This window comes from Marmota flaviventris, unplaced genomic scaffold (assembly GCF_047511675.1).
Source record: "Marmota flaviventris isolate mMarFla1 unplaced genomic scaffold, mMarFla1.hap1 Scaffold_43, whole genome shotgun sequence".
Lineage (NCBI taxonomy): Eukaryota > Metazoa > Chordata > Mammalia > Rodentia > Sciuridae > Marmota > Marmota flaviventris.
The window spans coordinates 1,193,062-1,220,422 of record NW_027288260.1 but is presented as its reverse complement, the minus strand read 5'-3'; the positions used below and the strand labels follow the sequence as shown (position 1 = coordinate 1,220,422).

The following is a 27,361-nucleotide window of genomic DNA, read 5'->3' as shown; positions in this document are numbered from 1 at the left end:
TCATTTTTTCTTAAGGTTTAATTTCAACTTACAAATTTTAAATGACGATTGTAATGCCAAATCCAAGTTTTTGCTTGTTTGCAAAGCACGAAATATTTTTTATAACTTTCAGGTGAAATATTCCTTTCACCACAGTATTTTTACCCTTATTTATGCTCTCTTTTTAATATTTTTCCCCCTTGAGTCTTTTCTCTTGAACAGTTTAACATGTAATTTCTGGTTCAGCTATAGCGCAATCCTAGAACAATAATGTTTCAACTTGCAAGGAAGAACACCCTTCTTGAGTTGGTAGAACTCCACCAGCTGGATTAGATCCATAAATCTAGTGTGGCCATCATCTAGCATGCGGAACATTTCACCATCATCTTCCACCTGCAATAGGAAAAGCAACAAGCTGGTAAATAGGGTAAAGAATCCAGAAGGATGATGGTTGTTCCACTGCAAGCTATGTCTTCATGCCAAAATTGACAAGTTTATAAAACTAAGGATTGTGCAGAGAACAGCATGGCATGCCCACTTCTTTAATTTCACTTACATTTAAAAGAAGTATCATCTGATCCTTGGATAAGAAACATGCCTCCACTTTCTCTGCATCTAATTCTCCCAGAGTTCTGTTTAGTTAGGATAGTTTAACAATTTTGAGTCAATGAACAGAAAGAAATCTGTACTATTCAGTGTAAAAGTAGACAGGAGATTTTAATGCCTCTGTGTACAGAAATTAATTTCTGTTTCTAAACATTGTCTACTTAATGCCTCAGTATATTAAAAATGACTATTCATATAATTTTTATCAGCAAATTCATTCTGAAGCAATAATATATTATGCTAATGGAATGTCAGTTGACTTTTTTTGTTTGGTGGTGAAGTCTTCTAGCATTAAACGCTCATAATTGCTGGGGACACTGATCAAATAATCAAAAAAGCAGGGTTGGTACTCTCTATGGCCTTTGAATGATTTCAAAAAGAGGCAATTCAAAGGAAAGCATTAGTAAGTTAAATAAGACCTTCCTGAAAGTAGTTTGAATCTGTTTTACTCTGCCTGATTCCAATATGCATGTCACATATGTACATATGTGCACATGCTGACACACATCAGCAGAAGTGAAAAAAAAAAACCCAAAGCAAGTTGTGCCAGACAAAAACAGAGTCACAGATATTTTAAAAATGTTCCCAGGATTATTTAAATGTCCACCAATCTCACAGTTCCTGTGTTTCTATACAAATAATTTAAAACAAATGAACAAAAACTAGCAACAATAATAGCAAAAAATGTCTTTGAGAGAAAAGAAGAGAAAGGGTTTTAAAATAATGTTTTTTTTTTTTTTAAGGAATGGATAGAACTCAGAAAAAAGAATCTTTAGTGGCCTTTTAAAAATAGGTGGCATTGGGTCTATACAATATTGCTAAATCATATTTCATGGAAAAAAGATAAATTTAATTTTTACAATTCCTGTATTTCTTATATTAATTCAGGCTCATAAAACCATTTCTGCCAAACTTAACTCTGGTCAAAGCACAAGCTCCCACATTATATTTAATAAAAGGAACAACAGAAAAACAAAGTTTCCAAAAGCTTATGCATTAAGATCATATCTAATATACAAATGTGAAATCACAAATTACTTAGTGGTATAATTTGAAAGTGCTTTATTTTTTGTCCATGACTCATTGACAGGACAAAATTTTGGGGTTACTCTGACTACCCCTTACCAAGAAAACTCTAAAAAGAGAGAGGAAGAATTTCAATATGTTTCTACATTTACTCACAGATTTCATAGAAACATAGCATGTAACAAAAACAGGATATGTACTCATAAAAGCTGTAGCTGGGATCTCCTTAACTGTGTATTCAGTGGGTATGATTATTCAACTTGGTGAATGATATGTTACAACATAATCTCATACTACAAAACTGTCATCAGTGCTAATGAAGATAAAAGGTTTTTTTTGAAGATAAAAGGTTCTTTCTCCAGTTGTTTAAACTGACAACAGTTTCATTTCTCATCCAATACTCAATAAAATGTTCTCATTGTACTGCATTTGGGAAGGAACCTGGCAGTATTAAAGTATCTGAAACTGAGTAATGTGAGAAGAAAATCCTTCAGATTATAAATCTCTCATAAAATATTTTATGCTTTTCTTGTGTACTCCATGGTATCCCATTAAAAGATAACACAAAAAAATAATCAAAAAGTACTCTTTTAATAGATTCATATTTTTAAGCTGTTAATATTTAGAGAAAAAGCAATAGGGATGTAAACAGAAATAAAAGCAAACATTGAAAACATCAGAAAAAAATTTCTACTTAATATACCCTGCATTATACCTAAAAAGAATTACAATGTATAGGATAATGTCATAATGTAAATCATATTTTAGAATCATATTAATTACTTGTTCAAATTGAAACATTGATACCCAAAAAGAAGGTTAGTTTTTTTTTTCCTCTCATGAATTAATATCTAAAATGCTAGAATTGGCACAGAATGGATAACATTAGTGCTCCTAGTCAAGAACAAAGAATACTATTCTTTTCTCTGTTAATTTATACATAAATACTAAGCACACTCTGTGTACTGGGTATTATACAGATATTGCTAGAATTCAATGATAGCCACTCTTACAGAACAAAGTCATTTCTGTGTTATGATAAGCCAAAATTAAAAACACTTGGTGTGCACTGAATAAATTATTATTATTTACTGTCAAAATCCAATCCAAATCCAAAATCCAAACCCAAATTCTACTCAACACTAAAAGTATCAAATTTACCCATCCACAAGTCCTTGTTGAATAATCAATCGCTGAGCTTCATCTCTGGAAATCTTGTGGTGAAACCATGGCTGGGACCAATGGATGGCTGAAGAAATAAAATGAATGAATACAAAGGTTTGCTTGCAGTGATGCAATTTCACTACATATATGTCCCCCATCACTTAGTAACCACATGTCACCAAAGTCATGTCAAGCTGCCCATCAGCTCAGTGACCATGGCTAGGAGCAGACATACCCATGTTTGTGGCAGAGGTTTGTGAGGAGGCAGTGGGTCTACCGTGACTTCCCAGGTGCAAACATCCTTTTTTCTGAGCAAGGAATGGGGGTGAAACAAACTCAAATTAAAAATTCTTTCAAGAAAGTGAAATCATGAGTATCCTCCAAGCGAGTCCTTCTTCAACTGCAACTGAAAGAGCTTTGGTGGGATTTTCTATAACTCTGCTTTTCTGACCTGAGAAGTCCATTGCTACCAGGGAGTTCTCAGATATACTTCTCTGGAAAAAAAAATTTTTGAAAAACAAAACAAAACCAGAAAACACTTGCAAGTCATGAAAATCTTCAAAAGTAATCGTTTACTGTTTTGCTGGCAATATGCTTCAATTTGAGACTGGGATTCCCAAAGTGGCTATCAGGAAATTAAAAAGTTAAAAGTACATATTCACTATAAAATGATGCTATGGAGAACTTTGCTAAATAAGTTCAATGGCTATTTGTTAGGATAACTGAATTAAGTGCTGAGTAATGTGATGAAAATCTTTGAAAGCATGTCTTTCCCCTAAAACAAACCTCGTTTTCACATTGTCTCCTAATATGGCAAAACTCCAACTGAGGAAGAAATAACCCTTCCTACTGGCTATAAGGAACTACCACTTCTGAACTCATCTCTGTATTAAACTTTATGTCAAATACACAAACATTGAAGCCACAATTTTATGATTCAAAATATGTAAAATCTGTAACTTAGATTGATACATATCTTCTTAGAAATAGTACTCATATTTTATAAAGGAGCAAATTGGAGTATGTGTTTTGAAAGCTTATCATGTCAAGTTTCATTTTATTTGGAAAATGAAATTTAGCAGAATAATAATACATAATATTAGATTTCATATTAAAATTTTTATGATGGGGCTGGGGCTATGGCTCAACAGTAGCGCACTTGCTTGGCTTGTGTGAGGCACTGGGTTTGATTCTCAGCACCACATACAAATAAATAAAGGTCTGTTAACAACTATTTTTTTTTAAATTATGATGTAATATATAAACACTTTTTCTTTTTTGAAGAGATGGGTGGCCAAGTTAGAGCTGCAAAAACAATTCTGAATGACAGAAGCACAGACATGGAAAGAAGACATATTTAAAAAAATGTAATCAAAACAATGATAAAGTCAGTGTTTTTGCTAATTACTTCTTATATTCATGGTCTCTAATGGGAAAGTAAAACATATAAATCCTGGATCTTATTTTTATTTTCCTTTTTCTGGCGTCCTATTTTGCAATCATCTTTCAAGAAACAGGCATGCTATCCCACAATGAGTCATGAGTACTAAAAAAAGAGAAAATTGCCAAATGCTCTAGTCAAGAGTCTCACATGTCTTATACACTAGGAACATAACTTAAAACTAAGCAAAATAAAAAAAAAAACTGAATGGAAGTGTGTGTGTGTGTATCACTTATTCTTCAATAATTACTAAAAGAACAAAACCCAAAGTGAAATTACACTGGTAAATTATGAGCCAACCTGCATCTGGAGACTTGTGGCTTTCACACACACACTCTCTTTCTACATTTGGAAAAGATACTATAGTCAAATGTGGGCTTCAAATAAAACCTTATCCTCAAGAAAAAAAAAAAATTAGGTTCCTTTATTACTGCCTTACCCATCCCATTTTTTAGCATCATTTTCTCTTCAAACCATGTGATAATGGCCGACAATCTTATTATGGTCCATCTATATTTCTAGAGATCTGGCATGCAATCTTCCATTTGTTACAGGAGCCTTTATAACTGACAGCTGCTCTTTCCAGACAGATACTGTCTCAGTAATCTCTATTTGCTGTCACACCTTAGTTTGCCCTTCTCACCCCATGATCTTCCATGCTGGGCCTTGAACCAGTTGGATATACTTTTGCTTTCCCAACATTAATGGAAAGTGTCTGCCTGTCCAAATCAGAGTAACAAACCTGGATCCTAATGATAGATTTATTCTTATAACATCTTTAACTTCACATGCCAAGATGGGTTCTATAATGAGAAGTTCCTGATAACATAAAAATACTGTGAGGAAAAAAAATAAACAAGCTGTTGTTCTCTCCCTACCCAATACAGGGGACCAGATGTACAATAAGATCCCATGTTCCATAATTATTTGGCAAACAGAGAATACAAGACAATTAAAGAAATTTTCCATTTGCTACAATAACTACACTAAGAGGAAATAGGAGTGTAGTAAATGTTGTCTATTGAATGGCAGGTGGTGGATGAAAAAATAATAGTTTACCTTTGGTGGACAAAGAAATGGAAGTAAAGCAAAGTCTGACAAACCCAAAAGGTCATTTTCAGCTCAATTTCTTTCACATAGGAAAGCAATGCTGGTAAAATTCAGAATTGGCTGTATTTCTCAAATATTTGTTCCTTTTTCTATCTCTTCTTAGGGGATGAACAGGGTAGGCCGTAGCAAAATGAGCCATGATTTTAATTGCATAGCCTTTCTCTCTAAGAAGGGAAGCCTGCGTGTATCCTGGATTACCCAGGCCAGACTCTGAGACTGCTTGTATCCACTTTTAGTGAGGTTTACATGTAAAATGGTTTTTACACAATATAACTGCATGGCAACTAGCCATGCTTTCTCTGTCACTCTATTTGAAGGATGTTGATAAACCTGCAGCTCAGAATGACTGAACAAGAGGGCAAAGAATTCCTCCAGACACCATTCTCTCATCTGCTTCATACAGTGGACACCCCAGATGAGTCAGGAGATTATGCAACTACCCCCTTCCTTTACACTGCAGGACACCAGAGATCCAACTAAGATCACACACCTTATGGTAAAAATAGCAACCAATATGTCCCATCTAGGGTTATTTCAAGTACCACATAGTGGGAGGTAAAGGAAAGAAACTTCAGCTTAGCAAGTCTAGCCCAGGGTCAAAAGTAAAGACTAAAAAGAACTGAGCAGATATTTTCTCCCGATCTCCTCACTCCAGCCAGGAACATATTAAGAGACACTCCTTTAAATGAATTCCTCCTTTACCCTAAAATGAACCAAATCTATCTGGTTTCCTAAAATATCTGCTGATGATTCTCATTTCAAAAGTTGATATGAGTGGCTGTCACATGGTATTATGGGTAGGTGCTCCCTTTGGTATGAGAACTGTTGTTTTGTTTCTCTTCTCAAAACATGGACAAGTTTAAAAGAGAATACTGTTACTTGAGAAAGGTAACTAAATTATTCTAACTTTTCTATGTAACTCACTGAAAACAGTTCCTGAGTAGAAAGCAGCAGAGACAGGTGAGGGGCACCAGCACTATTCAGGTCACTGATCCCTCTGTAATCATCTAGAAAAGTGGGTCTCTCCATACACACAAAAGTAAACACAAATACCTCCCCAAACATCTAGGTCTCCTTCACAGACATTAAAAATAGCATAGATACAGTTCTCAGGTGCTACCTTCTATGATCACAACTCCTGTGTAAAACAAGCCCTTACTACAAGGCATTGGGACCTCTTGCCCCTATCACACCTGATTCCAGTCAGATTCACTCAAGGAGCAGTTCTTTTTACAGATGGGGTTGAATAAGCAAAGACGGGCTAAACAAACTCAGATATGCCGTGATCAACAACAGAATGACTTTCAGTGGGAAAAAGTAAGAATAATATCACACTTGTATTCTAACAAAAGTAATGAAAATGGAAAGGACTTTATTTATAACAATTTTTTTCCTATGATTAAAAGGACACTAAATAATAATTGCTTCCAAAGGTTTGGCTGCTATTAATACATCCATGCTAATAACTCTAGATTCTAAAAGAAAATTTGGAGGGATTTAGGAAAGGATTAAGATAATAAAATTCATTATTTTTAATATACAGATGGACTGAAAGATAAGAGTAAGCTGACAAACTACAAAATATTCACCTTAAAGTGATTTCTATTATAAAAATCATTACATTCCTTAGTTTCTTATTTTAGGGCTTAAAAGTAATATGATACAAAGATGAAAAGTTATTCTTCCATAATTTAAAGCAACATAACTACAAAATAGGGGCTCTTTTTCTATATCATCTATTGTGCTTCATAATCAACATAATTTCATGCCACATTCCTGGAACTGAGCATTTCACCTGGCTCATTACATGTGGGTAAATGTACCTTCCTTGGTCACAGTCAGGAAGAACACATTATTAGCCTAAGTGGAAACACAGTTTTCAGAAATCTGCATTAACTTATCTGTAACACAGGCACATACATCTGGATTTCTAGTATACTCAATATTAAGGAGTGCAGCAAGAATTGCAGAACATAAACTTTAAGTTCAGAAATAAATTTCTGTGATAAAGCACAGGAAATTAAAATTAAGTGCTAAAGAAGGTAAAATATGTTCCTGTGTGTGTCTGCAAATAAATATCCAAGTTACATTTGGTAAAATTCTGAGAAGCACTGCATAGTTCATGTAATGCATAACCTATATTTTGACTTTTAGTTTTTGCATTTCCTGGAAAGCAGTCTGCTTTTTAAGGACCTGGAACTTAAAAAAATTACTGTTAGAAAGCCAGAAAGTAAAAACATACACATGCGTATATTACAGTTTTTAAAATTTGAAATCATTGGCATCTCTATAATAGGCTACAACAACCTCAGAATCAGTATTAAAATAAATAAGCAAACCCACAATCAAAGAAAATTAATTAAAAAACACACAATGCCAAGGAAAATGTTCTACAAATTATCTTATTAAGAATCTAATCCTCAAATGATGTAATGACATAGAATATACATTCCTTCAAATATTTAAAATATTTTACGAACATATAACATTATGTATTATAATTGAATATTTCATATATGTCCTATGATTTTTATCACAGACCATACACATATGCTATCCAAGTATAAAAAGTTCAATATAACATCATACATACAAAGTATAACTTTACTTGACCAAAAGGAAATGGTAAATATATTGTAGTATATATTTGTAATGTAATACCAAATTAACATAATATAAATATAAAATAAAATATAGGTTCAAAAAATCGATCCTTACTATGGGTGATATACTCTGAGAACTGCAGCCACTTCTGCCTTGATATGGAGGCATGAAATTCTGGTACAGCTTCATGCCATACTGTAAAATAAACAAACAAAAACACAATGTTACAACTTTTACTTTACTACACTGGTAATTCAATTAAAATATTATTTCATTAATCATATGTTATCAGTATAAAAAAATAATTTTATGATTTTCCTTCAAACAGACAAGTAAAGCAACCAAAATTTGACAGAAAATCTTTTAATGCCCTTCAACAATACATTTAAAAAAGATATGTTTTTTAATTTGTTTGTTTTACTGAGGCTCCCAAATTAAGGTCTTGCTCACTAGTATTACTTTATACTGGTATTACTTTATACTGAGACTTACGTTTCTACTTACATACTTACATAATTTGCAGCAAAATCCTTTGGATTGGTACCTTGTCTCGTGAAAAGAAAGCTCACTTGGGAAAGGTGTCATGCTGTACATTCCAAAGATTTAAAAAACCTCACATATGTCCTAAGCAACACTGTAAAATTCACTCTCATTCTGATGATTGATGAATTAATTTGTCTCTTTGGTAAAACTATAAATTGGGGCCTATCTGGAAAATTCTTGGCTCTATATCATTCTTGGTTAAATATTCTTATAACCAAGAATAATTATTCTCATAATACTTTTGGGCTTAACATTCAGAAAACCAAAATACTGAGGAGTCCAGCTGATTTCAGAGTTTCAAAATACAATGTAGAAGATTAGAAATGTGGGGTCTTCACTTTTAGGAGGCAGCATCTGACAGACTGAGCCATCTGGCCATAATGGGAAAGTAGGAGGTCTGGATTCTAACGGGATTATTAGTTTGAGAAAAATTAAGACTGCTAACTGCCATGAGCAAACTTGTCCTGAAGGAATCCTCATCTGAATCTGGAAACTACTCCTTTAGATTTAAGCTATTTTGTTGAGGGGGGGGGGAGCAATTATATTGGCAGCTTTGAATTTTTTATGATTTTAAATTATTTATATTTATACATATTTATTTACATTTTGGCTACACTCCACAATTCTTTCCATTTCATGAAGATATAATGAACTTCATGTTAGGTCTCAGCAGCCCTGTTCCATCTACTGCTTCCAGCTTTGTAATGTTGGCATTTGGCAGGGTGGTCATTGTGTTCTATCTCCTCAAGGCCCCAGAAGCACCTGAGCCAGCAGGTGCTGGGTCTCAAATGGGCCTGACAGTGGAAGTGTATATGGAAGGTGTGGAGGATGACTTTGAAGAAGAATGTGCTGCTGTTGATTCCATGTTGGCCCTGATGAACCATCCTTATCACCTGGAGGAGAATGACCATCTCCATGCCTGCCTCCAGGGGCTGCCAGAGTCCAAATGATAGGTAAGATGGCAATTCAGTGGCAGGTCTAAAAGGCCCCCCCTAAAGGTGCCAGCCCTTAGGTTCTTCAAAACCCCAATCAGGCCACAACACTGCTTCCGGGGTCAAGCTCTAGCCTAAGCACCACCACTTAGCTCAAGGTTTCCCGGTGGGTTTGCCTGCCCATGCCACTCTTCTGGCACCTCCCTTTGGCCCACCTGGGCCAGCCTCTATTGACCTGCATCCCCTCTGGCACCAGGTATGGGTCTGTGACCCACATATCTGTCTACACAACTTCTGAGCAACACCTACTCTGCCCAGTACTTGAGTGTCCACCTTAAATGGGATTCCTTCATGTACCCACACAGGTGCACAGACACACACACTCACAGACATGCATGAGCGCACGCACACACACACACACAAAGAGTACTGTATAGAAAATATTGAATGACACCATGAAATCAAATCTTACCAATACGATAAATTTTATATAAATAGTTCAACAGTGCTATTTCTCTACTAGTTCCATAAAACCAATTCTAGCAAAGTGGATATATTTGGTAATTAGGCAAATAAACAAAAAAAATGGGGGGAGGGGATCAAGAGAATCATTATTTCAAGATTTTGCTTCTAACATGAATACAAACCCACACTCATTTAAAATTCTGTGTGCTGACTTCTTTATCCAATTATTTCCCAACTTTAAAAAATTATTTAATTCAAGGTTTGAAGGACATTAATGGGACCTAACGAAATTCACTTTAAATCAACTCTAACCCTACAATAACTTTAAAAAGAAGACAGAAGAGCTTAATTCCTAGTCAAGTTCATTATGAAGTATAGATAATAACCTCAAACCAACACTTTAACAAGGAACATGAGGATTGGCCACCTTCTTCATTGAAAAACCTGCTACCTACTAATAAGATGGTTATCTTCCTAGATGTATTGTTCCTGACACCTGCAGTGTTAGGTAGGTACCTAGGTGCCATTGAAGACCTTTAGTAGGCATTTAACTCTTGTCAAGGGTAGTCATGGGCCAACTTTAACATTTCTCAATGAAATACCACAACAGAGAAGCCGTCTGAGTTCTAACTGAAGGGAGAGAAAGAGAGAATATGTAACTGGGACATTCTATGTGAGCTATCCACTTTTCTAAGTCTTTGATGTTCTACAATTCTATATGTAACTAGAATTTCTCCAAAGAGAGGCCGGATCTGTTAATATTCAAATGTAAGACAGACTGGTTTCTCATTGGCTACAGGTTAAAGGTACTCCTGGATGTTCGCCTCCTTTTCTGGCATCATCTGGAAAAGTTTTGTCATTGAAATAAACAAGGAACGCTGATATGATAGGTAGAATAACCATCCCAGAAAGATGTCCACATCCTAATCCCTGGAACCTGTGAATATGTTAGGCTACATGGCAAAAGGAAACTGAGGTTGCTAGCCAGCTGAATGTGGGATGAGGATTATCCTGGCTTCTCCACGTGCACCCAATGCAATCACCAGGAACTTATAAGTGGAAGGGAAAGGCAGAAGGGACAGAGCTAGAGAGTTGGTAGCAAGAGAAGGACTTGGTGTGATACTACTGTCTTTGAAAGTGGAGGAATAGCCACCAGCCAAGGTATATGTGTGGCCTCACAAGGCTGGAAAAAACAAGGGAAGTGGTTTCTCCCCTGAAGACTCCAAAGGGCAAGCAGCCCTGCCAAGCCTTGACTGTGACCCATTCTGGACTTGAACTAAAAGAGTACAGGATAGCTGGGAGGAGTGTCACATGCCTACAATCCCAGTAACTAGGAAGGCTGAGACAGGAGGATCACAAGTTTGAGGCCAGCCTGAGCAACTTAGCAAAACACTTGACCAAAATAAAATATAAAAATGTGGGGGTATAGCTTAGTGGTAGATTGCCAAGTTCATTCCCCAATACTGTCAAAAAGAAAAAAAAAAGAATATAGGATAATAAGTTTGTGTTATTTTAAGTCTCTAAATTGGGGGTAATTTACTATACCAGACTTGAAAGGGTCTTTGAGAATAATCAGATGAGGGGAAAAAGCAGGAAGTGAACAATCTTCCAGAAACTAAACATCGCCAAGATGGAAGAATTAAAGGAAATTTTTGGCATATTTCATTGATTCTTGCACTTGCATTTCAAAATACAATATTTGTCTCTTCAAAGATGGCACAAAGCCAGACGTTATGTGGAAAGTAAATGGTATCCATGACTCTGAGATGAAAATGATTCAGGAAAGCCAGACTTGGAACAGGAAGAAGTTTTACAAATAGTTTGACTAATTTATTTCATTTATCATTTCATATATACATATACACATACACATATAGCAATGTCTACATATTTAGACATATGTACATGTATATATAAGTAAGTCTGTGCATGCAAAAGTGAAATATGGCAAATTTCTAGCTAAGTCTAAATAAGTCTATAATAACTATTTAAATAAAAGTAAAACAAATGGCAAAAGTGATGTGAAAGTCACCTGTCATAATTATATTGTCATTATTTTTTTTTATTTTTTTGTAATATCACAAAGTGTATCCTTGTAAAATCAATGGAACCTGAGATTCTCTGAGATACTGCTTAATGGGTACATTTTGTGGTGATGAAAATGTTTTGGAATTAGATAGAAGTGATGGTTGCACACTTTGAATGCACTAAATGTCAATGAAATGTTCACATTAAAAATAGTTTGATTAATTTTTAATATCAGAATTTTACCTCAACTTAAAATTTTTAAAAATAAAAAATAAAAATTCCCTCCAAAGCTAGTCTGATCACTTATCTGATTATGATTGTTCTATCCTTCTTTACCCTGATCTCTCTCTTACACAGGATGCTAGTAATGTTTTGAAGAGCTACCAAGTGGCGAATATGGAAATGGCAGCAGAAAAACTTCTAGGTCCAAAGTGGACCTAGTAAATACATAAGCTGAGAACTCGATTATGAAGTGAAGTGTACACTCTTCAGCCTAATGAAAGGGCAGAACCCAGGGATTCTACAAGACTCCATTTCTCTGATGTTAACTTCTAAATATATCAAAAAGCTAGTTTTAGGACACACTCACTGTTAATAATCTAAATCTTTATGTGATAATAAGTGAATCATATATGTTATGCATAGAATATGAAATCTATAAGTTAATAAATTATATTAGTGATCAGGCATAAATTATAAAAAATATCTGGGTAAATGCTGAAACTTCTAATTTAAACAAAGGATTAAGAAAAATAGTAATTTGTATATTTTGTCAACTTTGGCAGTAAATGATACTAAATAAAGTATACAGACATAATCTTTGTATTTTACTTTTTCAAAAACAAACAAAAAAAAATCATGATTTTTACCCAATTGTGATTATCAAAGTAGTGTCTTTATAAGGAAATGAGTGATTACTTTTATAACTGTAAAGTTGTGTAAATTTACTGGCATGTAAGTTTCAAAATAAATTAAGTAAACATGTGCTTTCAATACATTCTGAAAGAAATCAGTTCTATATCTCTTTTCTACTTGTATCTGCCTTTAGAAGGTTCTTACTCATTTCCAAATGCTCATCAACAAATTATGCTTATGGAAGTTGTAATTTCCATTTAACACCCAAGTGGATGATTTAAAAATATGCTCATAGGAAAATCATACAATTTTTTTGATGTTCTACTAGAAGTAAGTTGTAATTATTAAGCTAGAATGTAATTTATAAAACACCTAAATGGAACATAAAACAATCGCATGAAACATATCCAGGCAGACACATTTTAAACACACTTCACACTGAATTGTAAGCAATGTTGTATAAACGTAGACTAAGTTGTATAATGAGAGACATCCATTCAGTTATACTGGCTATGGATATAATACTCTTGGAAAAATAAAAAATAAAAATCAGAGAATTTCTAGAAATGGAATATTACTTCATAAACAAAAGATAAAATATTAGCCCATTCCACTTTACTCCACAAATGTTTATCTTTTAGATTAAAAAATACATGCATTTGGTGGTGGCTATTTTTCTTCTTTCTCGTGTAGCCACAAAGATTCATATTAGGATTCACTCTTCTTTGCATTTTCAACTACAGATATTTTCAAACTTTTATGATACTCACAGCATTTAATAGAAATTCATGCCTCCAGTGAGATTACCTTAAGCAATCTAATCGTGGTCACCCAGCACATCCTACTCTGCTCTTCTTCTGCACAGAGCATTTTCAGGTCTCGGGGCCCTCCTGCTTTGTTAGGCTAGAAGGGCCATAGCACATTGTTTATCGTTAATGCACATCTTGAAGGTAACACCTATTGAAATAAAAGCCACTAAAATTATCCTATATGTAAGAGAAAGCTGTCTCTTTATTAAAAGAAACTCAAGCTTACCTAAAAGGCTGAGGCTTGCTTTATTGATCTATCAAAATATTAAGCCTGTACCTTAAAGCAGAATCCATAGTTAGTTTGTGCTCCTTGTTTTTTTTTTCTTTTTTTTTTTTTTGCCCACCAGTGACACATAAATATCACTAATTCCAAATTCACTGAAAAACTGCAAATGCCATGGTTCCTTAAAAAATACATACGAGTGTTGAAATGGGTACATGTTTTGCAATATTTCTTTTTGTATGTTTATAATGTTAAATAATGTATTCCTTGGGCAAACATTACCTAAATACAATTTCAATATAATATGACAAAAAGAAAAGAAATTAAAAAAAAAAAAAACCTATGTCACTACACCCTTAAATAATCAGGAACTTGATACAGTTTTATTAAAATTGACAAGCGACAATTTCTTTATAATGTAACACACGCATATGTGTGGGCATACACACACACATTCTATTTTAAACTCTCTATTCTCTTTATTCATCATTTCCAGAATTCAGAGAGAGAATATAGGAAACAATGACTTTTGAACACGTTTTCCTAATCCAGGTTTCAAATTATGGTATCTCCATGAAGGGAAGAAGTTTGGTTTGAGCTTCTGTAGCAGTTAGGAAAAAGGTAAAGGGGACAATGTGTCCTGCTTCATTAGACTACAGCCATGCCTCATAGTTGTGTACTATGTAATACACCACAGGAAACAACCAGAAGGGTTGTGTGACTATCTTGCTTTACAAGAAGGAAGCTCGTATGGCTGAGCTCAGGGAAATTATCTGGCAGTGGACTGTGTCTGATTTTCAAGGCAAAGTGGAAACATGAACAGCTATTTCTTCTCTGAGAAATCTCTGAGAGTTAAAGCTGGTCATGGGAAATTACTGGGTCATATTATTCTGTGATAGGTTAATAACTTGGAGAAGTACTTAATTCTGAGGTTCAATGTGCAATCAAAATTGGACAAAATGCATCTGTTCTCTAAAACTTTGCCATTAGCAGTATGGTCTCAGACCAGGAAAATCTTTATCCTCTAGGATTTTTTTGAAAATGCAAATTATCAGGCCCCACCCCAGACCTAGTGAATCAATATCTGCATTTTAACAAGATCTCACTGATACCATATGCACTAAATTTTAGTAGCAGTGTGTGTGTGGGCATGTGCACACACACACACACAGAATAAGAGAGAAAATATTCAGCAATATTAGCAACTCCTATTAACACCCAATCTTTAGTACCAAAAAGAAAGAAAAAAAGGTGGAGGTGCAGGGAGAAAATTAAAGGTATAATCTATGTTGGACCTCAAAACCTTCAGCCTTGGATAAAGAGAAAGGAGTAAACCCTGGGTGGGTAAAAATGAACAACATATGTGGTACAGAAATAAGAGCATCCAGATATCCTCAAAGATATATAGAAACTACTTTGAAATAAAACTGAACAATTTTTAAACATATCATGATAAATCTTTAGAATACAAAAAATGTCACCACCTCCTGATATCAGGTAATAAAATCATAAATATAACAAAGTAAAAAGTCTGTTTTAATTTACAGCTAATAATCTTACATAACATATCACAGATACTTAATTTACCTTTGATGTTTGTTCCTTTAGTAGAAAAATATAAACCAGATCTTCTTAGAAGGATGTAAATTTTTTCCAGGACTTCTTTCCCTGTTTTTCCGCATGTAAGAAGCCATGGATTTCAGGATATGTGCTTGAACTTAGAAACATCTGAAAGAAAAATTAGACTCTCCCCTAATATTATGGAAACAATGATTTTGTAGCCTTTTACCAATCAAATGTAAGTATGAAAAACTAAACAATATCAATATCAAACATCAAAATTATAAACTAGTTGATTGTCTATTTGCAAAGCTGGACATCATTTATAGGGTGAAGTCCTATACTTCTCATCCTTTCCCATGTTTTTTTTTTTTTTTTTTTTTTTGTGTGTGTGAGAGTTGACAGGTTTACCTATTGATTTCCTTGTGTTATAACATAGAAGACCACAATCCTGACTTCAATTATTAAAGGCAAGAAGTTGAGCCAACTTCACTTTGCTGATGAGAATATACAACCTCTTATCTTCCATAGTTCTGTCATGGGGCATTATGACAGGCTGGGTTTTCTCCAAAGAGGACTGCAACCATATTTCCCATCCCACATGTCCTTCTGCAATTGCATCTTGGCTTTAAACCATGAAAAGGCAGAGTTTGTTTCTTCATCCACCCTGAATCAGTGTAAGCCTATCACTGCTTGGACCAAAATAAAATTGTAGAAGTAATCCTTTGCCAGTTCTAGATATGTCCTAGCCTGATGGCTTTCAAACCAACTTGACTTCTGCAAGTCAGATGCCACACAGGAAATGTGATTATCTGGACACCCCCATGGGTGAGAAGCCCAGTGAAACTGGAAAAGCTCTGGAGGATGAAACGCCACACAGAAGGAGAAAGAGAGGACAGGAGTTGAGTGTCACAGCATGTGTGGTAAAAGGGACAACTTAGAAGGGGACCTTGAATTTTCTCTAACCACTGAGTCAAAGTGCTTCAGAGATGAAGCAAACTCTTCTTAAATCCCTGCTCCTCAAAATGGTTGCCAAAATGCAGGTGGGTCCTTTAAACCATTAAGGTTTGGAAGACTATGTTATACAGTTGTAATTAACTGAGATGGGGACACACATTGTCAGCGAAAGGAGAATGGAAGGGAGTCACTCTGTGTGCATGGCCATGCTCAGTGTCCTTAATAAGACACTGGAAGTGCATTAGTGTCTCATTAAAAGAAGAAAATAGAAATCCCTATGAATAAACAAATGGAAGAACTGAAAGTAAGAGAAATTATTAACTACAACAATGTACTTTATTTTTAAAGACTATTCATGGAAATGCCAATAGTACATACCTACATTTTTTAAAGTAATTTACTAAAGTTTTTTAAATTTAATGAGCGACAGATATTAATTAATTGACATGTAAAACAGGTAAGTAGGTTTTTTATTTTGAGTGCTTTCCAAGTTATTAAACCAAACCAGTTAAATTTTAAAAAGAGAGTCATGGAAGTCAAACTAGAAAAAGAAGAAACATTTTAAAAAGTGGAAACATTGCCTCAGTGGAGAGAAGAGGTCAGGGGCACATGCAGGACTATCTAATTCCAAAGTCTACAATTTTTCTTGTTTTTATAATTTAGCATTAAAGCAATATAATTATGTTAGAGGAGGGTTTGGGAAAGGAGATAGAAGAAAACCTCCACCAACCACTGAGTCACAATACAATGGTGAAGCCTACAGGGAGCTGAGAGTTGGGAGTCCTGAAGTTGTCATTTACCCTAACATTCAGATGGCGGGGGGGGGGGTGGTGGCTGTGAAACCCAGCGGCATAGAAGCAGCCTTCAGAAAAACATCTGGGGATTAATCATATTTCTAAAATATTCTGAAGTATGAAAATAAAGCATGCCCATATTGAAAAGCCCACAGGAAACAAATCTATGGTAGATATGCCTGATTCATATATTAAAATCATATTGTATTGGAAATATTAAAAGTTATCTTTATGAAATACCAGAGAATACTGAGTGAGTTCAGGAATGCCTAGAGCTTAGCTTCAATCCTCATGAAGACATAGCTCAACATTAACCTGTGAAAAACAACTGCAGAGCTTCTGATACCAAATCTACTAATCTATCAAAATTAAAATAAACTGTTCATTTATTGTAATGACAATATCTTAGGAAAATGCCCCCCCAAAATAACTGCTAGTTTGGAAGAAATGAATCTAACAGACACAAAAGTAAGGAGATTTTTAATTAGATAACCAGCATTCATGATTCAGCTAAGAATATCTTACAATTCTATGCCAGTATTTCTGTCACAGCTATTAGAGATGTTGGTATATGAAACAAATATATCTGTATATCCCTCCATTAATTTAATTGCTAAGTATTTTATCACAAATAGAATTGAAGGTGTTTATTATGAATGCTAATACTATGTATCTATTGATAAAATGTCTTCAATTTACTGAGAATTTTGATTTTTTAAAAGAATAACATAACCTATACACACATCACAAAGCAAAACTCTAAAGTTTCCTTTCATAGTGCACATTTTTGAATGTTTAAAATCCTTTGACAACTGGCCAGAACTGGGAAGAAAAATATTTTTAGGGGGATGAATTGATTTAGGGCATTCTTTACCCAGCTTTATGTTTGGTTGGTTCTTTGTTTGTTTGTTTGTTTGTTTGGTTGGTTAACTTTTTGCCCCCCACCCAAAAAAAAAAAATTAAACATTCAAGTCAACATGTCAAAATATGAGCATGCCTAAAATTTTCCCATTGTTATGTGATTTCTTACGTATTTTAATGGAAATATAAATTTACCTGTAAAATTTGTGTTGGGGATATTTCACCAGTGGTTTCAGTTGCAAAAGACACCATATGCTCTGGAAAAAAATACTGACAAAAAATAAAGGATAAATTATCGCTAAACCTATGCTAGAAAAGTTTGAATTATGACCAGTATAGAAATCTAAAGCAGAAGATCCTTAAGCCAATGTATCTAAAATCCACATTAAGTGCTTCTGAAAATGCTGGTCCTTGGACTGTACCCTCAGGCATCTTCCGAGGTAGAGTTGGGCCCAGATGACAATGATGCAGAGAGATGCTCTGACCTGGAGTCATAGGACACTGCCCTCAAGTTGACAATGAGCTTGTTCCCACATCTCTTCCCCAAATCCTCCAACTACTCTACCAGGTACAAAAAGACTACTGACCCATTTTACAAAATCAAGGCTCACAGAAGTCAAGGGCAAAGGCTGTACCCAGGTTCACAGTCAAGAACATAGAGAAACCAGGACTCGGTGTGGAAACTAGAAGTCCAATTCTTTCCACCTACTGTTTTTCCAAACTTGTTTAATAATAAAATTCACCCATGGCAGTTGTTTAAAATAGAAATTCCCAGACCTTATTCCTGGAGTTTCTGATTCTGTAGGTCTGGCCAGGTCTTGGAGTCTGTGTTTTTAATAAGTACTGGGACTCCCTTAGGTAAATTTTATGATCATACAAGTTAGGAAAAATATATTCTACTATATTTCCTCTATGACAGGGTTTTTCAACAGCAGATCTACTAACATTTTGTCTAATAATCCTGTGTTGTGGGGCTGTCCTGAGCCTTAGAGGATGTTCAGCAGAATTCGAACTTTGCCCACTTTGGCACTGCTCCTGCTGATCCCCACCCCACTCCTAGTCCTACAACCAAAACTGTATCCAGATATTGTCAGATCACCCAGTTGAACCATTGGCTCCAACTATACAAAGTGAATGTCTCGTCTTATTTAAATTACAAAGAACAATAATGATAATAATAATAACAATAATAATAATAATAATAAAACAGAAATGAGCACCAAACCATATTTCTTTAAATACAACTTTTAAATTTTAGCTTTTAATAAAGATTTGCAACAAGAAAATGCTTTCCCTTCAAATCTATTTAATTTTTGTTAGAACTCTTATTTTCTTTGTCAAAGATCATCCCATTATGTTTCTATTAATAGGTTAAAATAAAAGAGAATGTAAGAGGTCTTTCAGGGTTTGAAAATATTTATTATGGTTTGTATCATATATTTTTCATAAAGGATCATTTCAATCCAATTATCCAAAACTTCGTGTAAAAATATGCTACTGCTGCAGAGACAAAAACAATTTAAACTAATGAGCCCAGAGGCTATTCTGACTTCTCTGTATCCCTAGTCTTCATTAGAATGTGACATACATTTATTTTCTTTTAAAGAGAATTATAATGAAAGTAGTATTTGCTATATAATATGCTACCCTTTATCTCATTTCTATTTAGCTCAAAAATTATGTCACTAAAAACAAAATAATTTGAAGCATCAAGATTCATGTCAATCTTAAATTTCTGGCTAAGCTACACATTCCCAATGATTACCAATCTATTTTTGTTTTAGAGAGTTTCTTACTTAAGTTTCCAAAATATTGTGAAAAAAAACTTAAACTACATTTTGGAATAGATTTGAGGATCTATAATAATTTATCTCAAAGTCAAATGTACAGTTGCTTTGTCTAGTTTTCCTCTAAGGCAAGAAAAAAAAAAAGCAATAATGCCTCCAAAGTAGGTTTACCTATATTTTTAAGTTAAATGACTAAATGCATCTCAATTGAGATTCTGCAAGTAAGGCTAAAGAAATGTTTTATATGTGTCTGAACTTCTTGTATCATGGTGACTAATCATTGTTAGAATAAGAAATGTGAGTATAATTTTAAAGGGCCAGAATCACTAAATGGAACTATATTTTATTGATAGTGACCATATTCTTCATGTAAAATTTAACTGACTCATTTAATTTTCATTGACTGTTAATGGAGATTTCACTTACCATTGGGTTTTTAGAGAATTCATATTTGGCATAATTTTTTTTCTAAAGTACAGCTTATTTTCTTCTTCCATTCCCCAATTAGACAGCACTTCAATCACCAGCTCATGGTCTTCTAATGTTCTTTCTGTGAAGAATGCTTCAGTGAATATGTTAACAGAAAAACAGACACACACACAAATAACTGTACAATCGTTTATAATAGATTTTGTATACATGTCTCATATGCATAGAAAATTTCAACTCAATTCCTAAATATCCAGATTGATAAAAATTTCTCATCAATTTTGAATTAGTAATTCAATTTTTATACCAAAGCAGTCATCTGAAAAGAAAAATTACATATCACAATGTACATTTTGCTAATTCTCAATTTCCTTTTATTGCTATGCAAATTATGATATAAATTTAATAACAAATCTGCATTAAGATACAAGAGCTATTCTTCCTCCAACTCATCATGGTGCCAAAATTAAAATATTTGTTTCAGGGTTGAACAATTCACCTCATTAAGGGATGAAGATTTTTTTTAAAATTTTTATTGTTGGTTGTTCAAAACATTACATAGTTCTTGATATATCATATTTCACACTTTGATTCAAGTGGGTTATGAACTCCCATTATTACCCCGTATACAGATTGCAGACTCACATCAGTTACACATCCATTGATTTACATATTGCCATACTAGTGTCTGTTGTAGTCTACTGCCTTTCCTATCCTCTACTATCCCCCTTCCCCTCCCCTCCCCTTCCCTCCCCTCCCCTCTTCTCTCTCTACCCCCTCTACTGTCATTCATTTCTCCCCCTTGTATTATTTTTCCCTTTCCCCTCACTTCCTCTTGTATGTTATTTTGTATAACCCTGAGGGTATCCTTCCATTTCCATGCATTTTCCCTTCTCTCTCCCTTTCCCTCCCACCTCTCATCCCTGTTTAATGTTAATCTTCTTCTCATGCTCTTCCTCCCTACTCTGTTCTTAGTTACTCTCCTTATATCAAAGAAGACATTTGGCATTTGATTTTTAGGGATTGGCTAGCTTCACTTAGCATAATCTGGTCTAATGCCACCCATTTCCCTGCAAATTCTATGATTTTGTCATTTTTTAATGCAGAGTAATACTCCATTGTGTATAAATGCCACATTTTTTTATCCATTCATCTATTGAAGGGCATCTAGGTTGGTTCCACAGTTTTGCTATTGTGAATTGTGCTGCTATGAACATTGATGTAGCAGTGTCCCTGTAGCATGCTCTTTTTAGGTCTTTAGGGAATAGACCGAGAAGGGGAATAGCTGGGTCAAATGGTGGTTCCATTCCCAGCTTTCCAAGAAATCTCCATACTGCTTTCCATATTGGCTGCACCAATTTGCAGTCCCAACAGCAATGTACAAGTGTACCCTTTTCGTTTTTTTTTTTAATATATGTGAACATGTAAATGTCTTTATTCATTATTATTTATGCATGTAAAAATATATGTTTATGAAGTACACATATATGGATGTCTTTACACTTGTATATATTTCTTAATTTGGTCCACCAAAATACCTAAACAAGATATCACAGCAGCAATAAAAAAAAAAAAAAATCTCAACTGAAGTGTACCCTTTTCCCCACATCCTCGCCAGCACTTGTTGTTGTTTGACTTCATAAAGGCTGCCAATCTTACTGGAGTGAGATGGTATCTTAGGGTGGTTTTGATTTGCATTTCTCTGACTGCTAGAGACGGTGAGCATTTTTTCATGTACTTGTTGATTGATTGTATGTCCTCCTCTGAGAAGTGTCTGTTCAGGTCCTTATCCCATTTGTTGATTGGGTTATTTGTTTTCTTATTGTTTAATTTTTTGAGTTCTTTGTATACTCTGGATATTAGGGCTCTATCTGAAGTGTGAGGAGTAAAGATTTGTTCCCAGGATGTGGGCTCCCTATTTACCTCTCTTATTGTATCTTTTGCTGAGAAAAAACTTTTTAGTTTGAGTAAGTCCCATTTGTTGATTCTAGTTATTAACTCTTGTGCTATGGGTGTCCTATTGAGGAATTTGGAACCCGACCCCACAATATGTAGATCGTAGCCAACTTTTTCTTTTATCAGACGGCGTGTCTCTGATTTGATATCAAGCTCCTTGATCCATTTTGATTTAACTTTTGTGCATGGCGAGAGAAAGGGATTCAGTTTCATTTTGTTGCATATGGATTTCCAGTTTTCCCAGCACCATTTGTTGAAGATGCTATCCTTCCTCCATTTCATGCTTTTAGCCTCTTTATCAAATATAAGATAGTTGTAGTTTTGTGGATTGGTTTCTGTGTCCTCTATTCTGTACCATTGGTCCACCTGCCTGTTTTGGTACCAGTAACATGCTGTTTTTGTTACTATTGCTCTGTAGTATAGTTTGAGGTGTGGTATCGCTATACCGCCTGATTCACACTTCCTGCTTAGAGTTGTTTTTGCTATTCTGGGTCTTTTATTTTTCCATATGAATTTCATGATTGCTTTCTCTATTTCTACAAGAAATGCTGTTGGGATTTTGATTGGCATTGCATTAAACCTATAGAGAACTTTTGGTAATATCGCCATTTTGATGATGTTAGTTCTGCCTATCCATGAGCAGGGTATATTTTTCCATCTTCTAAGATCTTCTTCTATTTCTCTCTTTAGGGTTCTGTAGTTTTCATTGTATAAGTCTTTCACCTCTTTTGTTAGGTTGATTCCCAAGTATTTTATTTTTGGGGGGGATATTGTGAATGGAGTGGCTGTCCTCATTTCCATTTCAGAGGATTTGTCACTGATATACAGGAATGCCTTTGATTTATGCGTGTTGATTTTATATCCTGCCACTTTGCTGAATTCATTTATTAGCTCTAATAGTTTCTTTGTAGACCCTTTTGGGTCTGCTAGGTATATAATCATGTTATCTGCAATAGTGATAATTTAAGTTCTTCTTTTCCTATTTTTATGCCTTTAATTTCTTTCATTTGTCTAATTGCTCTGGCCAGTGTTTCGAGAACTACGTTGAACAGAAGTGGTGAGAGAGGGCATCCCTGTCTTGTTCCAGATTTTAGAGGGAATGCCTTCAATTTTTCTCCATTCAGAATGATGCTGGCCTGAGGCTTAGCATAGATTGCTTTTACAATATTGAGGTATGTTCCTGTTATTCCTAGTTTTTCTAGAGTTTTGAACATAAAGGGATGCTGTACTTTGTCGAATGCTTTTTCTTCATCTATCGAGATGATCATATGGTTCTTATTTTTAAGTCTATTGATGTGGTAAATAACATTTATTGATTTCCATATATTGAACAAGCCTTGCATCCCAGGGATGAATCCTACTTGATCATGGTGCACAATTTTTTTGATATGTTTTTGTATATTATTTGCCAGAATTTTATTGAAGATTTTTGCATCTAGGTTCATTAGAGAAATTGGTCTGTAGTTTTCTTTCTTTGAAGTGTCTTTGTCTGGTTTAGGAATCAGGGTGATGTTGGCCTCGTAGAATGAATTTGGAAGTTCTCCCTCTTTTCCTATTTCCTGAAATAGCTTGAAAAGTATTGGTATTAGTTCCTCTTTAAAGGTTTTGTAAAACTCTGCTGTATACCCATCCGGTCCTGGGCTTTTCTTAGTTCGTAGTCTTTTGATGGTTTCTTCTATTACCTCCATTGATATTGGTCTGTTTAGGTTGTCTATATCCTCCTGACTCAATCTGGGCAGATCATATGACTTAAGAAATTTATCGATGCCTTCACTATCTTCTATTTTATTGGAGTATAAGGATTCAAAATAATTTCTGATTATCTTCTGTATTTCTGAAGTGTCCGTTGTGATATTGCCTTTTTCATCCCATATGCTAGTAATTTGAGTTCTCTCTCTTCTTCTCTTCGTTAACATGGCTAAGGGTCTGTTGATCTTATTTATTTTTTCAAAGAACCAACTTTTAGTTTTATCAACTTTCTCAATTGTTTCTTTTGTTTCGATTTCATTAATTTCAACTCTGATTTTAATTATTTCTTGCTTTCTACTTCTTTTGCTGTTGTTTTGTTCTTCTTTTTCTAGGATTTTGAGATGAAGTATGAGATCATTTATTTGTTGTTTTTTTCTTTTTTTAAGGAATGAACTCCAAGCAATGAATTTTCTTCTTAGAACTGCTTTCAATGTGTCCCATAGATTCCGATATGTTGTGTCTGTGTTTTCATTTATCTCTAAGAATTTTTTAATTTCCTCCTTGATGTCTTCTATAACCCATTGATCATTCAGTAACCTATTGTTCATTCTCCAAGTGATGCATGATTTTTCCTTCCTTCTTTTATCATTGATTTTCAGTTTCATTCCATTATGATCAGATAAGATGCATGGTATTATCTCTACTCCTTTATATTGTCTAAGAGTTGACCTGTGACATAATATATGATCTATTTTTGAGAAGGATCCATGTGCTGCTGAGAAAAACGTGAAACTGCTTGATGTTGGGTGGTATATTCTATATATGTCGATTAAGTCTAGGTTATTAATTGTGTTATTGAGTTCTATAGTTTCCTTATTCAACTTTTGTTTGGAAGATCTGTACAGTGGTGAGAGAGGTGTGTTGAAGTCTCCCATGATTATTGTATGGTAGTCTATTAGACCCTTGAACTTGAGAAGAGTTTGTTTGCTGAACATAGCTGCACCATTGTTTGGGGCATATATATTTATGATTGTTATGTCTTGTTGGTCTATTGTTCCCTTGAGCAGTATGTAGTGTCCCTCTTTATCCCTTTTGATTAACTTTGGCTTGAAATCTATTTTATTTTATATGAGTATGGACACTTCTGCTTGTTTCCAAAGTCCATATGAGTGATATGATTTTCCCCAACCTTTCACCTTCAGTCCATGTGTGTCTTTTCCTATCAAATGCGTCTCCTGTAGGCAGCATATTGTTGGGTCATGTTTTGTGATCCATTCTACTAGCCTGTGTCTCTTAATTGGTGAGTTTAAGCCATTAACATTTAGGGTAATTATTGAGATATGGGTTGTTCTTCCAGCCATATTTGTTTATTTATGTTACTAAACATGGTTTGTTTTCCTCTTTGATTATTTCCCCCCCTTTACTGTCCTACCTCCCACTGTTGGTTTTCATTATTATTTTCCATTTCCTCTTCCTGTAATGTTTTGCCAAGGATTTTTTTGAGAGATGGTTTTCTAGCTGCAAATTCTTTTAACTTTTGTTTATCATGGAAGGTTTTAATTTCATCTTCCATCCTGAAGCTTAATTTTGCTTAATTTTGCTGGATACACAATTCTTGGTTGGAACCCATTTTCTTTCAGTGTTTGAAATATGTTATTCCAGGATCTTCTAGCTTTCAGAGTCTGGGCTGAGAGATCAGCTGTTATCCTGATTGGTTTACCCCTAAATGTAATCTGCTTCCTTTCTCTTGTAGCTTTTAAAATTCTCTCCTTATTCTGTATGTTGGGCATCTTCATTATAATGTGTCTAGGTGTGGATCTCTTATGATTTTGCACATTTGGCGTCCTGTAGGCTTCTAGGATTTGGGATTCTGTCTCATTCTTCAAGTCTGGGAAGTTTTCTCGTATTATTTCATTGAATAGATTGCTCATTCCTTTGGTTTGGACCTCTATACCTTCCTGTATCCCAATGACTCTGAAGTTTGGTCTCTTTATGTTATCCCATATTTCTTGGATGTTCTGCTCATGGTTTCTTAACAGTCTTGCTGAGCTGTCTATGTTCTTTTCAAGTTGAAATACTTTGTCTTCATTGTCTGATGTTCTATCTTCTCAGTGTTCTACTCTGCTGGTTGTATTCTCAATTGAGTTTTTAAGTTGGTTTATTGCTTCCTGCATTTCTAGGATTTCTGTTTGTTTGTTTTTTTATAACCTCTATCTCCCTGTATAGTTGATCCTTTGCTTCCTGGATTTGTTTATTTAATTCATTGTCGAAGTGATCTTTCATTGTCTCATTTTGCTGTCTCATGTCTTCCTTGATACTCCAGATCATCTGAAGCATGTATATCCTGAATTCTTTATCTGACATTCCATCTGTTGCAGATATTACCTCTTCTAACGTTGAGTTGACCTGCATTGCTTTTGGTCCTTTCTTTCCTTGTCTCTTCATACTGTTCGTGTTTCTTTCTGCTTGGTGAAACTGTTGTGTTATTGAATTTTCCCCCTATATATTTATATTGCACTTGTATAGTTGCAAAGTCTCCCTCGCAGGCGCAGGTGGCGGCTCTGCCCCTCCTCCAATTGGGGCAATGTGCCTACCACGCCGGCAGGCCGCTGGGCCAGTTCTGCTGGTTGGTAGCAGGTCCGCCTACCTTGCAGGCGCGGGCGGCGGCTCTGCCCCTCTGTGGGCTGCTGGGCCTGTTCTGTCGGCGGTCGCAGTTCTGCCTACTTTGCAGGTGCGGGCAGTGGCTCTGACCCTCTGAAGGCTGCTGGGCCTGTTCTGTCGGTGGTCACAATTCCGCCTACCTTGTAGGTGTGGGGGTGAGGGGGCGGCTCTGCCCCTCAGCAGGCCTCTGGGCCTGTTCTGCCTGTGGGTCACAGGTCCACCTACCTTGCAGGTGTGGTTGGCAGCTCTGCCCCTCCGTGGGCCACTGGGCCTGTTCTGGTGGTGGTCACAGTTCCGCCTAACTTGCAGGCCCGGGGCCAATGTCATTTTTTCAAAAAAAATGTCCTTTCCTTTTGAAATTAGTGGAAATGGGGGTTAAGAAAATTTCCTATGGTGTATAATCTCCTGTTATCAAGTATTCCTAAAAGTGTGGAGTATTCCAGGTATGGTGGCACACACCTGTGATCCCAGCAGCTCAGAAGGCTGAGACAGGAGAATCATGAGTTCAAAGCCAGGCTCAGGAAAAATGAGGCTCTAAGCAACTCAGTGAGACCCTGTCTCTAAACAAAATATAAAATCAGCCTGAGGATTTGGTCGAGTGCCCCTGAGTTCATTCCCCAGTACCCCCTCACCAAAAATATTAAATAAATTAAAAATGAAAACTATAAAGAAGTTTAATCATGAGGACAGTATGAAACAGTAATATAGAGTGAAAACTGTTATAAACAATTCTGTAAAATCATCCATTAACATGCATGAAAATATACCAGGAAATGCACCCAAATTTCAGTAGTGACGATTCTGAATGATGAGCTTATTAGTGACTTCTTTTTCTTTATGTTTTTCTCCAGTAAAAAGTCCCATTCTTTCCTACAATGAATA

General features: G+C 35.2%; 1 pseudogene; it reads right to left on the bottom strand.

Annotated features, from left to right (window-relative positions):
* Positions 1-225: 225 nt before the first annotated feature.
* On the bottom strand, positions 226-26,806 carry LOC139704177 (growth factor receptor-bound protein 14-like; annotated as a pseudogene).
* Between the last annotated feature and the right edge of the window lie 555 nt (positions 26,807-27,361).